Source organism: Nomascus leucogenys, chromosome 7b (assembly GCF_006542625.1).
Source record: "Nomascus leucogenys isolate Asia chromosome 7b, Asia_NLE_v1, whole genome shotgun sequence".
NCBI lineage: Eukaryota > Metazoa > Chordata > Mammalia > Primates > Hylobatidae > Nomascus > Nomascus leucogenys.
Window position 1 is genome coordinate 8,126,058 of NC_044387.1, and position 14,440 is coordinate 8,140,497.

Below are 14,440 nucleotides of genomic sequence, written 5' to 3' on the forward strand. Positions count from 1 at the left end.
CCGGGAGCCCGCGCCGCCCGGGCGCCTCTCCAGGGCCCGCGAGGCCCGCCCCCCACCCGGCGCGGCGCTGCGCAGGGCCTGCCCCCGGGCCGGCCGGGGCGCGCGGGGCCCGCGCTGGAGGCGAGGACGCGGCGGCCGCGGGGCGCACGGCCCGGAGCGCGCGGCCCGCGCCCCCGCGCGCCCTGCCCGCGCCCGCGCCCCGCGCTCCGGAGCCCGGCCCCGCTGCCCGGGCTCTCCTGCGGGACCGATGCCGGCCCTCCGGCCGCCAGGGTAAGGGGACAGCGCGGGCGCGGCGGGGGGCGGGGGGTGGGCGCCAGCCCCGGGGGACCGATGCCCGCCCAGCATCCGCGTCTGGCACGTGGGGGCGTCTCAAGTTCCCTCTGGAGGCCAGACAGGTGGCGAGGACGCGGGGGTGTGATGCTCAAAGGCTGGCACTTATTGCGCGCCTACTGTGCGCCAGCCGTGACCGTTCCTCTGAAGTAGGGGGTGTTTGTCCCCATTGTACAGATGAGAAAACGGAGGCTAAGAGTGGGCAAATGGCTCGCTCAAGGTCCCCGGCTAGCAAGTGGCCAGCCAGAATTTGCCCCTGGGGCTGCTTGACTCTACAGTGGGAGCTCACCCCTCCATGACACTCACAGCGACAGAGTAAGCCTATGAATATTTCATTGTAGAAAAGAAGAAAAAAAAATCATCCATTGTCCCACCACCATAATGCAGCCACTGTAAGCGCTTGCGTTTTTTATTTCAGCCTTGTTCTTTTTCCTCCTTTCCTTAAGAGTGTGTGCTTCGGGGTCAGTTGGACCCTGGTTCCCTCCTGACTAGCGCCTAGAAGCTGAGAGGTTTTAAACAAGGCCCCTTAGCTCCCTGGCCTTGGATGTCCAGCCTAGGGAAAAGGAGACACCCCCACGGTGCCCTAGGGGATTAGATGAGACCTGGTAGGTAGCCCTGAAGGACGGGGAGGAAATGGGGAGGGTCCAGGGCCTAGAGGAAGGGTCATCCATTCAGCTGGGATTCTAGGAGCACCAATTTAATGCCGAAGGAGGGTTGGGCTCTGGAACTGGGTGAGATGGGGGCAGTCTGGTCCACATGCTTCCGGCCTGAGGGCTCTGTCCAGCATGGTGGGGCTGCCTAGCCACACACCCGGCCCTTGGCAGGCCCCTGCCTCCTCCCCTAGTGTCTAGCAAGGGGACAGCGCCCTGGCTTCACCTCTGCCCAATGAACTACCTCCAGGAGGTAGTCTAGTGCTGCTCAGAATTTTGAACCTGGGCCAACATTTGGGTCCTGGCCTCTCCCAGCCCTGGGCTTTGGGGCCTGCTAAGACCTTCCCAAGCTCACAAGCTTAGCATCAGGCCCTAGTCTTTATCCTACCCCAGGGCTGTGGCATCACTTCCACCCAGTATCCACACCAGAGACTTCAGGCCTGTGGCCTTCCTACCTGCCTGTCCATCCAGTCAGCCCTTCCGTCGTTTCTCCCCCCATTCCCCCTCTGCCCTGGATGTACCGGCCCCTCCTCCCCATCCATGACTGTCCATTGGGACGCCATTGCCAAAGCTGTCATTTTAAATGCAGCTCTGAGCTTCCAAACTCTTCAGCTGTCCACAAACCTAAAGTAGGCCAACCTGCTGAGCCACTTTTCGAGGCTGGACCTCTCCTCTGAGTGGTCTCCCCTGCCCACCTCTCTGGCCTCACCCCAGGGAAGTGGATGTACCCTGGTCTTAGACACCCTAAACACTGGGTCTTCCCTGCCTGAAATGGTCTCTTCCCCACACATCCCCTCCCCCAAGTCTTCCAGCCTCCTGAACTGCTCATCCTCAAGGCCCAGCTACATCCCCTCCTCCCTGTGGTCCTCCCAGACTCCCACCTCCTTCTCAGGTGGGTGAAGTGAAGGCCTTTTCCCATGGGTGCCCCCAGCTCTTGGCAAATCCTTCCATTATTGCTTTCAATGTGGTAGGACGCTTACATCTTGCCCCCCAACCCCGCTGACCCAGACTGGGAGAGCTGGGGCCCGGGTTGGTGTGTCCCCAGGGTCCAGCACACGGCCAGCCCCTGTGTGGCCAGCTCACAGGTCTTTGAGGAATGAACACTGGGGAGGCTGGCAGAAGCGGAAGGGTCCCTTACAGGGCTCTCCGAATCCCCTTGAGGCTGACAAGGAGCAGATGTCAGAAGCCTCCTGCTTCCTTGGGGGTCTTCTGCCTGTGAGCAGGATGCCCTTGATTGAGAAGCTGAGGATTGACCCTCTGCCTTTGAGTTCAGGGGCCCAGGTCCTTACCCACCTGGATTTGCTGTGATGGTAATGGTGGGTGCTCAGGCAGAGGGTCCCGCCCTGTCCTGTCTTGGGGGTCTCCAGCCTCCTTTGCCCCATCTAGCCCACCCCCGATGCCCTCCCGGGGAACAGGGAGAGTTATGTCAGGCCCTCTGGCCGAGCGCCAGGGCTCCCCATGGAACTATAAATTGACCTGTCGGGAGAGGGAAGAGATTAATGTCGGCCATCTTCATTAGCGTGTCCCCCGGGGTGACGGCGTCTGCCCTGAGCTGGCTGATTGGAGAGAGTGTGAGTGAGTGTGGGGGACTGGGGGGTTTACATCCCCCCCTAGAAAGGCAAGGAGCAGAGGCCAGGGCCTGCCAGAGAGCCACGGCCTCCTCCCGCTGCTAGCAGGGCCGTCCCTCCGGCCTCTGCTCCTGGCAGCCGGCGCGCGCTTTGATGGAGGACCTGTGTGCTAATTGGGAGCAGAGCTGCGCGCCCCGCAGCTCCGCGGGGCTCCCAGGCTGACACCGCCAGCTTCACGGCATCTGCAGGGCCTTCATTAGAGGCTTTCTCCCTGACCAGAAAGGAGCCGGCTGCGGGCTGGTCGGGAGGGGGAGGGGGGGCCTTCCCTCCTCTCCTTTCCCCTCCCCTTTCCCCTCCCCCTCCCGCTTCCCTTCTTTATTGCGTTGATGGGGAAGGAGGCAGCTTTGGCGTGTGGAAGAGATGATGAGGGATGGAGGCAGCCATTTGAGTTTGAGACCTTGCTGTGCGTCCTGATGACTCTGTGACCTTGGGTTAGGCCCTCGACTGCTCTGCACCTGAATGTCCTTGTCCCAGGAATGGGCATGGTTGTGCCCTCAGGGTGGGGTGAAGTGGGGTGGGCCAGGTGAGTGCTTGTGTACTTGTCTTTGGAAATGAAGGCTGGGCAGATCCTGAGGCTAATGCACAGACTGAGTCCATCTGTCTGGGGTTGAATCCTGGTGCTGCCCTGGGCCCCCTGAGCCTCAGTTTTCTTGCCTGGTGATGGCTGAGGGCCCAGGGCTGGTCTCATGCAGTGGAGGTCCCTTTCAATGGACAGAAACAGTGATCGTGCTGGGTGCAGGCTACCGCGGGAAGGGACTGCAGGTTGGGTGGCATTGGTTTGTTCCATCATTTATTCACTCATTCATTCATCCAGAACAGCCTCTTGCACAAGGGTCTTGTATCCACAGAGGTGGTTCAAATGTGACCTTGCCCTCTGACAGCCCCCCTGGGGAAACAGACCTGGGAACAGATGGGGACAGGCCTGCATGAGCTGCTGGGCCCCTGGAAAGGCGTCTCCCTTGGGCCTGGGAATGTCTGGACGGCTCTAAGGGGGCCAGTGAGGCAGAAAGGTAAGGAAAGGTTCGTCTTTTCCTTACAGACCTTGTTTGTACCAGGTCTCGATATGGCAGGAGCCCAGCTAGTCACTGGGGTTCTGGCCTACTCCCCCGACCCCCTGACCCAGCTGTTGACCAGGTCAGGAGCAGGGGGAGCTTTGCTGAGTATGCAGGGACTGAGGCCGCCTTCCCAGGCCCATTCTTGTCTCCCACCCTAAAACTCTTTCATGCATCCTGGGATGGTGGGAGGGAGATGGGCCCCACTGGATACCTGAGGTTCTGGCCTGAGTCTGCGCATCAGGCTGGCTCCGTGAGCACCTGGCTGGCCAAGTGCCTGCCCCAGGCTTGGGATAGGCAGCAGTTGGGGCAGGGCCACGCCCTGGGATGATTGAATCTCACTGTGGCTGTGCCACTCGCTAGCTGAGGGTCACTGTCTAAGGCATGTGGTTCTCTTTCTGCAAGCCTCAGTTTCCTCCTTTGGACAATGGGAATCCCGCGGTGGTAGTTGTCCAGCACATGCTGATGCAGAGTGGGTGCAGAGTGAGCGCCGTTTTTGTGGTCATTTCTGGCTCCACCAGCTGCCCCAACTCCTCACTCGGCCTTCCCTGCAGTTTGCTGCCCAGAGAATGCTGGTTTAGTTGCTATGAGCTTCTCTATGGCCCCAGATCTCTCCTTCAACAAGCCAGGGGGTACCAGGTACCCACTGTGCCCTGCAGAATGTTTGAAGAAAAAGTGTGTAGTTTTGGATTCTGAAACCCCAGCCCTGAGTCCTGGCTCTAGATCTGTCCAGCTGTGTGGCCTTGGATATATCACTTAGTCTCTGTGTGCCTCTGTTTTCTTGCCTGGAGCTGCAGTGAGATGTAAACTGGAAACCACAGTGTAGATTGCAGTGACCAGTAAGTGCCCACCTTGTGTGAGGACGAGCACTGGGCCAGGAGTCTGAGCCTTGGGTGCAGCGACTGCCCCTGTGGCTTCACTGTGTGTCTTTGGTCCAGACTCTTTGGGGGCACCTGTTAAGGGGGGCCGTGGCATCTGCCTGCCTCACAGAGCTTTTCTGAGACTGGAAAGACCCAGGGGTCGGGGGGGAGAGGGGCTGCTCATGGGAGGGCTTTAAAGGGCTGGATGCCTTCTGGAACAACCCTGTCTCCCTGGATGTAGATGACCGCCTATCTGAAAAATGGGACCAGACACCCTGCTCACCCCCATCCTTAGATCTCTGTGATTATGGCTTTAATCAGAATTTTAGCCTTTATATTTATAATGCATCTGAAGGGACTCCAGCCCAATTTAATACGAGATGTGTTGAAATATACTGTCATCTGGACTTTGATATATTAAGATTGCCCTTTGAAAGTCACGTGTTGAGAGGCAGATGATGAAGAGGTGCCTATTGTTGCCGCCTCGTGCCGTGCCCAGTCCGTCCCGCCTGGCAGCCTCCGTCGCAGGAGCTGGCAACATGGCTGTCTGCCTCCGCCTTTCCCGAGCAGGCAGGAATCACTAACGCGTTAGCAGTTTCATTAAGCCTCTCGCCAGCCTCCCCGCCTCCCTCCCGGGCCTCCTCGGTAATTATTTTCCCAGCCCTTCCACTCGCAGCCCCTGAGCGAGCTCTTCGGGATTGGCCTAGTGGCCCCCCCCAGGCCGGGCTGCCGGGAGGGACGGGGCTCTGCTGAGGCCCCCCTGGGCACCCCCCTCCCAACTCTGTGCTGCCATTTAAGCTTTGTGTCCCCCTGAGGCCTCCGTGAAAATGCAGATCTGCTGCCTGCCAGGGGTGATGGTTAACCCGTTATTACACACCCAGCACGTGTAGTTTCCTCTGTGCAGCCAACCTCCATTCAGACGAAAAGTTTCTCCGGCCCTCTTCTGGGGCTGTCACGGAGCGGGCACTGGGGACCCAGCTGCGAGGGGATTTCTCGTGCTGCAGAACCGTGAACATCCAGGGCGGTGGGGGGTCTCAGGGGACGCGTGGAGACCGAGGCGGGATTTGTGTACACAGTAGGACCTGGGCCCAGAGGGTTTTCTTTCTGGGACCCATGCCCCCACTTCCCAGGGTAAGCACTGGACCCAGGAGGGGCCCAGTACCCCCTCCCTCTGGCAATAGTGACTGGTGGAGAAAGGGGCATGTGGCCCATCTGAGCCAGTCAAAGGCTTCCCTGGAACTGTGACTCAGGGTTGAGTATGCAGGGCCTGAGACCCCCTCCCAGGCCCATTCTGGCTTTGGACTCAACTGTGATTGTTGAAACTGAAGGGTGTGAATGTGAGGCCACCAGCCACCCTCTTCCGCAGCTGCATTTAGGATGGAGGATTGCGGATAAGGTCATCACATGGAAGGAGGCAGAGCCTAGATGTGGATGGATAGATGACTTAATTTGGGCCTCTAGATCCAGAATGCCTGAAACTACCCCTGGAATATTTAGTTATATAAACCAACATTTTCTCTTTTTTGCTCAAGCTATTTTGAGTTGTGTTTCTTTCTCTTGCAACCAGTAATGTCCTGACTAATGCAGGAGAAGGATCAGGCAGGATTTTACAAAAGAGGAGACATTTTGAGTTGGGCCTTGCAGGATGAATAAGAGCTCATCCAGCTGAGAAGAGGGGGAAGAGCACTTAGGCAGAGGGAATAGCAGGGGCCAAAGGCTTGGAGGTACAAAAGCAAAGGATGAGGGGGACACCAAGCATTGGCAGTGGCACCAGGGCTTGTAAGCAGAAGTGACAGGCAAGGAGGTGGGGGATGGGAAGCTGAATGCCAGGCTGTGAATGCCAGGGTAAGGAGGGATGGGAGCTGAAGGTACTGAAGACTGGGGGAGCGACAGGCAGGAGGAGGAGGTATAGGCTTGGGCAGGTCAGAGGAGGTGCCAGGGAGAGGATAAGGGGAAGAGGAGGGGCAGGGAGGGCATGGTGGCAGCGTGGGTTTGGGAATCAGTGAGAGGAGGCACCCCAGTGTCAGGGCTAGAGAAGTAGCCAGGGCTAGACCACAGGGACCTTGGACATGAGGCAGCAGCATCTGGAGGGCCCAGGAGCCCCTGATGTGGTCAGATCTGACTGCGCCATGGAGACTGGGAGTCCACGCACTCATTCAGTGAACAGATGTGTGGAGTGCTGTGTGCCAGGCCTGAGGGCACAGCAGTGACTCTTCATGCACAGCCACTGTGTTGTGCAACTCCCAGGCTGATGGGGAGACAGATAGTGAGCGAGGAAGAAGATACATGGCAATGGGAAGCAGTTCTGTGCTGTGTGGTGGTGATCAGGGTGGGGTGCACATGTGGATACCGCTGGCCAGGGTCCTCTGGAGAGGTCTCTTCAAGAGGAAATGTTTGAGTTGAGGCCTGAAGAGTGAGGAGTACCAGCTGTGAGGCAGGTCAGGGGGAAGAGCACACTAGTCAGGGGCCCATGCAAAGGTCCTGTGGCAGGTCTGAGTTTGTCTGGGTGTGGGGCAGAAAGGAGGCCATTGTGGCTGGAGTATGGTGGATAGGTGTGTGTGTGGAGGGGGTTTAGGGGCCAGACTGTGCCATGTGGGCCAGTGGGGCCCAGGACATGCCTGGGATTTTATTCTAAAGGTGGCAGGCACCCTTTAGAGGGTCTCAGTAGCAAGTCTGGAGGCAGAGACAGGTGAAGGAGGGAGATGGCAGTGGGGCTGGAGCTGGGAGAGTCCACGTGGCATGGGGAGGTGGGGAGGGAAGAGCCCGGATAGGATGCCTGGGATGCATGCAGGAGAAGGGATCCTGAAGCAGGCCTGAGCAGGGGACCTCTGGCTGGAGTGCTCCGGGGGCATCCAGAGCTGAGGTCATCCAAGGGGAGAGGGGGCGGGAGCTGAGGCCCAGCCTGAGGCCTGGAGAGAGAGAGAGGCTGTCTGGGGTGGGTTTTCCAACCTGGCTACCTGAGCCATGCCAGGTCAGTCCAGCCTGGGTGTGAGAGCTGTTTGCTGCCCTGGACACACCCAGTTCTTGCCACCACCACCCCTCCCCCACAGATCCTGGCTGGAGCGTGTAGGTGATGTCGCCTGCCGCCTGCAGCCATGCCATCCTCTGCAATGAGGAGTTCACCCAAGCTGCTCTGTTTTTTTGGCGCCAGCTGGTTTGCTTGACTGGAGGAGGCCACGCTAATGGGGCCAAGGTCACAGGTTGCAGCCTGCATGGTGGCAGGTTGGCTCCCAGACTTGTGGGTGGGTGCCAGGACTGTATTCCTGGTGTCTGTGGGCAGAGGAGGAGTGATGAGACCCCGGGCCCTGTCCCTAGGTTGTTGGCAGACTCATGATAAAATGATATTAAAGGGCTGTGAGGACAGCTGAGCCTACAAATTGTTGGTGAGGTTGCCACCAGTCTGATTTCCCAATCAAACCCCAGATTGGGTTGACCACGACAGGTGGTCTCGGGGGTAAAGCTGGGCTAGGGGCCAGGCTGGTTGCTGGTTTGGGCAGGGCTGGGGGGGTGATCTGAGTGCTGGGGCACCCCCACCCCAGAGCTGGCACCCTGAAGGGCTCCCTGTCACCCCCTTGCCACCCTGCTGGCTTCCTAGTCTAACGTCCTGTGCTTCTGCCGCACTCAGAAGCTGCACTTAGAGGTCCCCAGAGCCCAGTTCTTTCTTGCCCTCAGGCCTCTGCCCCTGCTATGCCTTCTGCCTGGGACACTTCCCTGCTCTCTGCCCCGCTGCTGTCTGCTTGGAGTCAAGGGTAACAGATGCGTGCACTGTGTTCTCTCATTCTCTCTGCCAGTCAGTATTCATTCAGCAAATGTAGTCACTTAATAAGGATATTGCAGCCCTACTATGCACCAGATGCGGTACTGATTGGGGGTGGGATGGGGAGAGCTACGTTTGTGAATAAAGCCGACCAGGTCCTGACCCTCGAGGAGCTCACAGTGGAGTAGGAGTGACAGACAGCAAACAGGTGAAAACGTGGCTGGTGCTGGCCTGTGGGCAGAGCTGTGTGGAAAAGCTGAGTGGTGCCAGAGAGAGAGTGGGAAGTGCAGGGGGTGCTGATAGAGGGAGGGTGGCCAGGGAGCCTTTATCAGAGGGAGGAGAAGGTGCCAGCCATGGGAGGTATGTGGGGAGAGCATCCCAAGTGGGACTCTTTGCTTTCTTGTCTGTTTCCCCACCCCTCATACCTGGTGGGGGCCAGCACAAAACTTGGATCTTTGCTGGGGCTGAGCTGATGTGGGCAGGGCCCCGGGAGCAGGAATGGTCTCGGATGTCTCCGTGGAGCTCAGGTCCCAGGAGCGTAGGCAGAACCAAAGTCAGGCTGGGCTCCGGGCCCAGGGGGTGTACAGCTCTGGGTACTGTAGGCAGCCAGGGCCTGAGACACCGGATGGGGTGTGGAGTCTTGGGTCCTGGTTCATCCTGAGGCCCTGCTAGATCCATCCATTGCTGAGGTCCAGAGCAAGGTTCCCTTCTGACAACTCACACAAAGGACTAAAAGTCCCATGGGACAGATGGACAGGACTGAGGAGCCCACGTGCCTGGGGTCAGATCCTTCCCCACTTAGACTAGGCTGTGAGACTACACTCAGGCAAGGCCCTGAATGTGAGCCTCAGCGTCCTCATCTGTAAAATGGGGATGACTGTTCCACCCTTGTGAGGCTGCTTAGAGAATTAGATGTGATAATCTCAGTGCAGCGCCTGGCTCAGGACAGGCGCCAGTGTGTCTGCCACACTGTTATTCTTGGCATTTGCCGAGTGTGTAAAGGCTGGAGCAGTTGTTGACTCGGAACCACCTCCCTGCAGCCTGTCCCCCGCTCTGCCTCCACCTCCTAGAACAGTGGCTGCAGCACACAGTCACTGTTTGTTGACTGACTGAGTGAACTGGCTGCTTGAGGGAGCAGCCCCCAGGTGATGGGGAGGACAGGGCACAGGGGACTGAGCTGTGCCCAGTGGGCTGACCATGGGCATCCAGCCATCTAGCTGCTTCTTGACTCCTCATTGGAGTACCCCAGGACACCAAACCTCCTAGAGCCTCAGTGTACTCCTCTGTGAAATGGAGCCAATGATGATTCTGACCCCGGGCCCTGTCCCTAGGTTGTTGGCAGACTCATGAGAAAATGATATTAAAGGGCTGTGAGGACAGCTGAGCCTACAAATTGTTGGTGAGGTTGCCACCAGTCTGATTTCCCAAGGCCACCGAAGGTCCCAGGGAGGAGGGTGAGATGTTCAGGCTCTGGACAGGGAATCAGGCCTCTCCCTGCTTCCAGCTGCCCATGGTGTGAGGGGCACCTGGCCATGCAGCCCCTCTGACACTGAGGGTACCATTATGTTGATTCACCTTTATCTGGTGGCTCATCTGGAACCTTGTGAGCCTGTTCCCACAGGAGTCTGCTAAACTCCAGCCCCAGGCAGGGGCCACCCGTTGGCCTGGGTTCCCACTGCGCTTGAGCCTATGGTCCTGTATCCCAGTGGCACCTGGAGGAGCCATCGTGGTGGGCCGGTGCTCCTCCTGGAGGGAAGCCCTAGGCCAGGCCTGGCACATAGTGGGTGAGCAGGTTGGGCACCTGGAAGCTTGGGCTAGGCCTGGCTTCTGTCACCGTCCTCTGTGTGTGGCTGTAGGCAGTGAATTACAGGCTTAGTACCTACTGCGTGGAGCAGTAGGCATACTGTGTGTTCTGGTCTCTGAATTGCTCTCCACTTTGTGGCGAGCCACTATCAGGCTGGCTCACAGGGGCTGATATGAGGGTTTTTACACCTTTACCCCTTTGCCTCTGAGGCAGGTGGGGACCACTGGTTCCTTACAGAAACTGAGGCCCAAAGAGGGCCAAGGTGTGGTGGAAGCCAGATGCTTTTCTGCTTCTGTGTGACTTGCATTCGTGGTGCAGTGGCTGTCAGCCAGGCTTGTGCACAGCCTGGGTGCACCATCTTCTAAAGCCTCTGCACAGCGAGGCAACTCCTGCCACTGTCTACACACAGCCCTGATGCACCATCCTCTAAAGCTTCTGCACAGCGAGGCAGCTCCTGCCACTGTCTACGCACAGCCCTGGTGCACCATCCTCTAAAGCTTCTGCACAGCGAGGCAGCTCCTGCCACTGTCTACGCACAGCCCTGATGCACCATCCTCTAAAGCTTCTGCACAGCGAGGCAGCTCCTGCCCCCCACCCTGGCCCCCCTAAGCTTCTGCACAGCGAGGCAGCTCCTGCCACTGTCTACCACCCCCCCCCCCCCCCCCCCCCCCCCCCCCCCCCCCCCCCCCCCCCCCCCCCCCCCCCCCCCCCCCCCCCCCCCCCCCCCCCCCCCCCCCCCCCCCCCCCCCTGCACCATCCTCTAAAGCTTCTGCACAGCGAGGCAGCTCCTGCCACTGTCTACGCCAGCCCTGGTGCACCATCCTGCCTACAGCCTGCCACTGTCTACGCACAGCCCTGGTGCACCATCCTCTAAAGCTTCTGCACAGCGAGGCAGCTCCTGCCACTGTCTACGCACAGTCCTGGTGCACCATCCTCTAAAGCTTCTGCACAGCGAGGCAGCTCCTGCCACTGTCTACCACAGCCCTGGTGCCCATCCTCTAAGCTTCTGCACAGCGAGGCAGCTCCTGCCACTGTCTACCCCCCTGGTGCCCCCCTCCCCCCCCCTGCCACGCTCCCCCCTGGTCACCATCCTCTAAGCTTCTGCCAGCGAGCAGCTCCTGCCACTGTCTACGCACAGCCCTGGTGCACCATCCTCTAAAGCTTCTGCACAGCGAGGCAGCTCCTGCCACTGTCTACCACAGCCCTGGTGCACCATCCTCTAAAGCTTCTGCACAGCGAGGCAGCTCCTGCCACTGTCTACACACAGCCCTGGTGCACCATCCTCTAAGCTTCTGCACAGCGAGGCAGCTCCTGCCACTGTCTACGCACAGCCCTGGTGCACCATCCTCTAAAGCTTCTGCACAGCGAGGCAGCTCCTGCCACTGTCTACGCACAGCCCTGGTGCACCATCCTCCCTCACACCAGCCCTCCCTTCTCGCACAGCCCGGGCCCACCCTCCTGCACAGCGCCCCTGCCACTGTCTACGCACAGCCCTGGTGCACCATCCTCTAAAGCTTCTGCACAGCGAGGCAGCTCCTGCCACTGTCTACGCACAGCCCTGGTGCACCATCCTCTAAAGCTTCTGCACAGCGAGGCAGCTCCTGCCACTGTCTACGCACAGTCCTGGTGCACCATCCTCTAAAGCTTCTGCACAGCGAGGCAGCTCCTGCCACTGTCTACGCACAGCCCTGGTGCACCATCCTCTAAAGCTTCTGCACAGCGAGGCAGCTCCTGCCACTGTCTACACACAGCCCTGGTGCACCATCCTCTAAAGCGTCTGCACAGCGAGGCAGCTCCTGCCACTGCACGCAGACTGGGTGCACCATCCTCTAAAGCGTCTGCACAGTGAGGCAGTTCCTGCCACAGTCTACACATAGCCTGGGTGCACCATCCTCTAAAGCTTCTGCACAGCGAGGCAGCTCCTGCCACTGCACACAGACTGGGTGCACCATCCTCTAAAGCCTCTGCACAATGGGGCAGCTCCTACCACTGCATTTTGCCAATGCAAAAACAGAGATTAAGAGAGGCAGAGTGACGCAGCCAGGCTTTTGTTTTTACTTTTTCTTGGAGGTATAACTTAATACAGAAAAGTGCACACTTCTTAAGTGTACAGCTATAGGTAGCTGTGTAGCCTCCATCCAGATCCAGACCTAGAACATCCCCAGTGCCCCTGGAGGCTCCCTCGTGCTCCTCCCAGTCAACCCCCACCTGCTGCCAGCAGCTGCCCCCATTCCTGGCATCTGACAGTAGAGGCTGGCCTTGTCCATCTCTGCACTTTATGGAAACAGAGCCGCACAGCATGGCCCCTTTCCTGTAGCATCTTGTTTGCCCATGCAGTTGCTTTATCAGAAATTGGCTGTGCGGGGCACGGTGGTTCATGCCTGTAATTCCAGCACTTTGGGAGGCTGAGGCAGGTGGATCATTTGAGGTCAGGAGTTTGAGACCAGCCTGGCCAATATGGTGAAACCCCATCTCTACTAAAATTGCAAAAATTAGCAGGGAGGCTGAGACAGGAGAATTGCTTGAGCCCGGGAGGCGGAGGTTGCAGCGAGCCGAGATTGTTCCACTGCACTCCAGCCTAGGCAACAACAGAGCGAGACTCCGCCTCAAAAAAAGAAAGAAAGAAAGAAATTGGCTGAACTGGGATTTGAACTCTTCCGCTTACTCTCCCTGTAGGACCCAGAGTGCTGCCCTTGCTTACATTCCCATCACCCTTGGAATGAGACCGAGATCCTCCCCCTGGCTGCTCCTGCTCCAGCTCCTGCACTCGTCACTACCCTCCAGCCACATAGAGAGACCTTTTGTTCTCAAAAGCCCTGAGCTCCTTCCTACCTCAGGGCCTTTGCATTTGCTGTTCCGACCTCCCAAGCTTCTTGCCTGGCTAATACCCTCAGAGCCCAGCTGGAGTGTCACCTCCTCTGCCAGGCAGGGCCTTCCTGGTGCATGTTATCAGGCTAGTTCACAGTGCCCATGTCATTTGTAATAGTTATCTGTTATGCATCTGCTCACCCTAGACAGTAAACTCCAGGAGGCAGGGATGGTGTCTGCTGAGTTCATGGCTGGTCCCCGGTGCCTTTCGTTGGTTCACTCACTCTTCCTTCCTGTCATCTGTTCCTTCAGCAAGTCCTGAGCACCTGACATGTGATAGCATCTTGCTAGTATTTGTTGAGCGGATGAGTGGATGAAGGAATATCCATCTGTCTCTAAAGCCTGTACTCTTTCCACTACATTCCATCATGTCTGACACCCCTCTCTTGGCCCCACTTTCCCCAGTTGTCAAATGAAGGAACCAGACCTTCCCCTCCTGGCTAAGTTCAGATTCTGAGGATGTAAAAGGCAAGTGGGCTGCTTACAGCCCAGCTGCGCAGGGTAGTGACCATAGACTACAAGGCAGGTTCTGCACCACCCCCAGTGCCTGGCAGAGTGCTTTCCACACCTGCACCATCAGAGCCCCCAGGCCGCTGTTGGGGTGCAGGGCTCAAGGCCTAGACCTGTCAAGGGACTTGCTGAGGCCACACATCTGACCACAACCTCAGAGCTCCAAGCTCAGCCTGTTGGGCCTCAAGGGCAGGAAGAGGCAAGGTTGCCCGGGTCTGGGAGGCACTGGGAATAGGGCTGGTGATGGGGGTCCCTGGTGGACCTGGGTTCCTGCCTGACTTAACTCCACATGGCTGTGTGGCTTTGGTAAGTCACTTTCTCTTGTGGGCTATAGAAATGGGAGTGACTGTTGTGATTGTCCCTCCCTGATAGGGCCTCTGAGGCTCACGAGATCTCAGGGAGCACACAGTAGGTCTCTGTGAGGCCAGCTGTCTCCAGGGCGTGCGGTGGGACTGGGTCTCTGCCGGGAGCTGTGCAGCACCCGGTGGCTCGTGGCTTAGCGGCTTGTCAGCCAGGCGGGCGGGTGTCCTGGGGCCGGGTTTGATTAGTTCAGGTTGACAGTCGCGCTCCGCGGCGCTGCCGGGAGGGGAGCCCGTGATTACCCTAATGAAGCTTGAACGCAGTTTGTCATCCAAACAGCTGGTTCGTAGCTGTGCTGCTGCCAGCTGCCCGACTCAGCAGTGCAACCGCATGCCCAGGACCGCCCCAGCCCCAAGCAGCCCTGCCACCTGCTCGATGGATGACCAGGGCAGGGGGTGGCGGCCCTGGGTGGGCTGTGGGGCAGCCCCAGGGGAATAAGATGGGTCACTCAGGGGTGGGGACTTGGCAGAGCCTTAGACCAGCGAAGCAGGGCAGCTTCTCAGGACATTCACGGGCAGCCCCTGATCCTAGGCCTCAGTTTCCCCATCTGTAAAGTAGGTATTGGTGACCTTGCAGCTTCAGGTTTCTGAAGTCAGGCTGAACTGTTGCCTCCTCTGGGAA

At 58.6% G+C, this 14,440-nt stretch overlaps 1 protein-coding gene across 1 annotated transcript in view; it reads left to right on the plus strand.

Annotated features, from left to right (window-relative positions):
- Positions 1-203: 203 nt before the first annotated feature.
- Positions 204-14,440, plus strand: part of TCF20 (transcription factor 20) — a 184,345-nt gene continuing 170,108 nt past the window's right edge. Inside the window, exon 1 of the mRNA XM_030815434.1 lies at positions 204-270. The gene's annotated coding sequence lies outside the window, so the exon portion shown is untranslated. The remainder of the gene's footprint in view (positions 271-14,440) is intronic.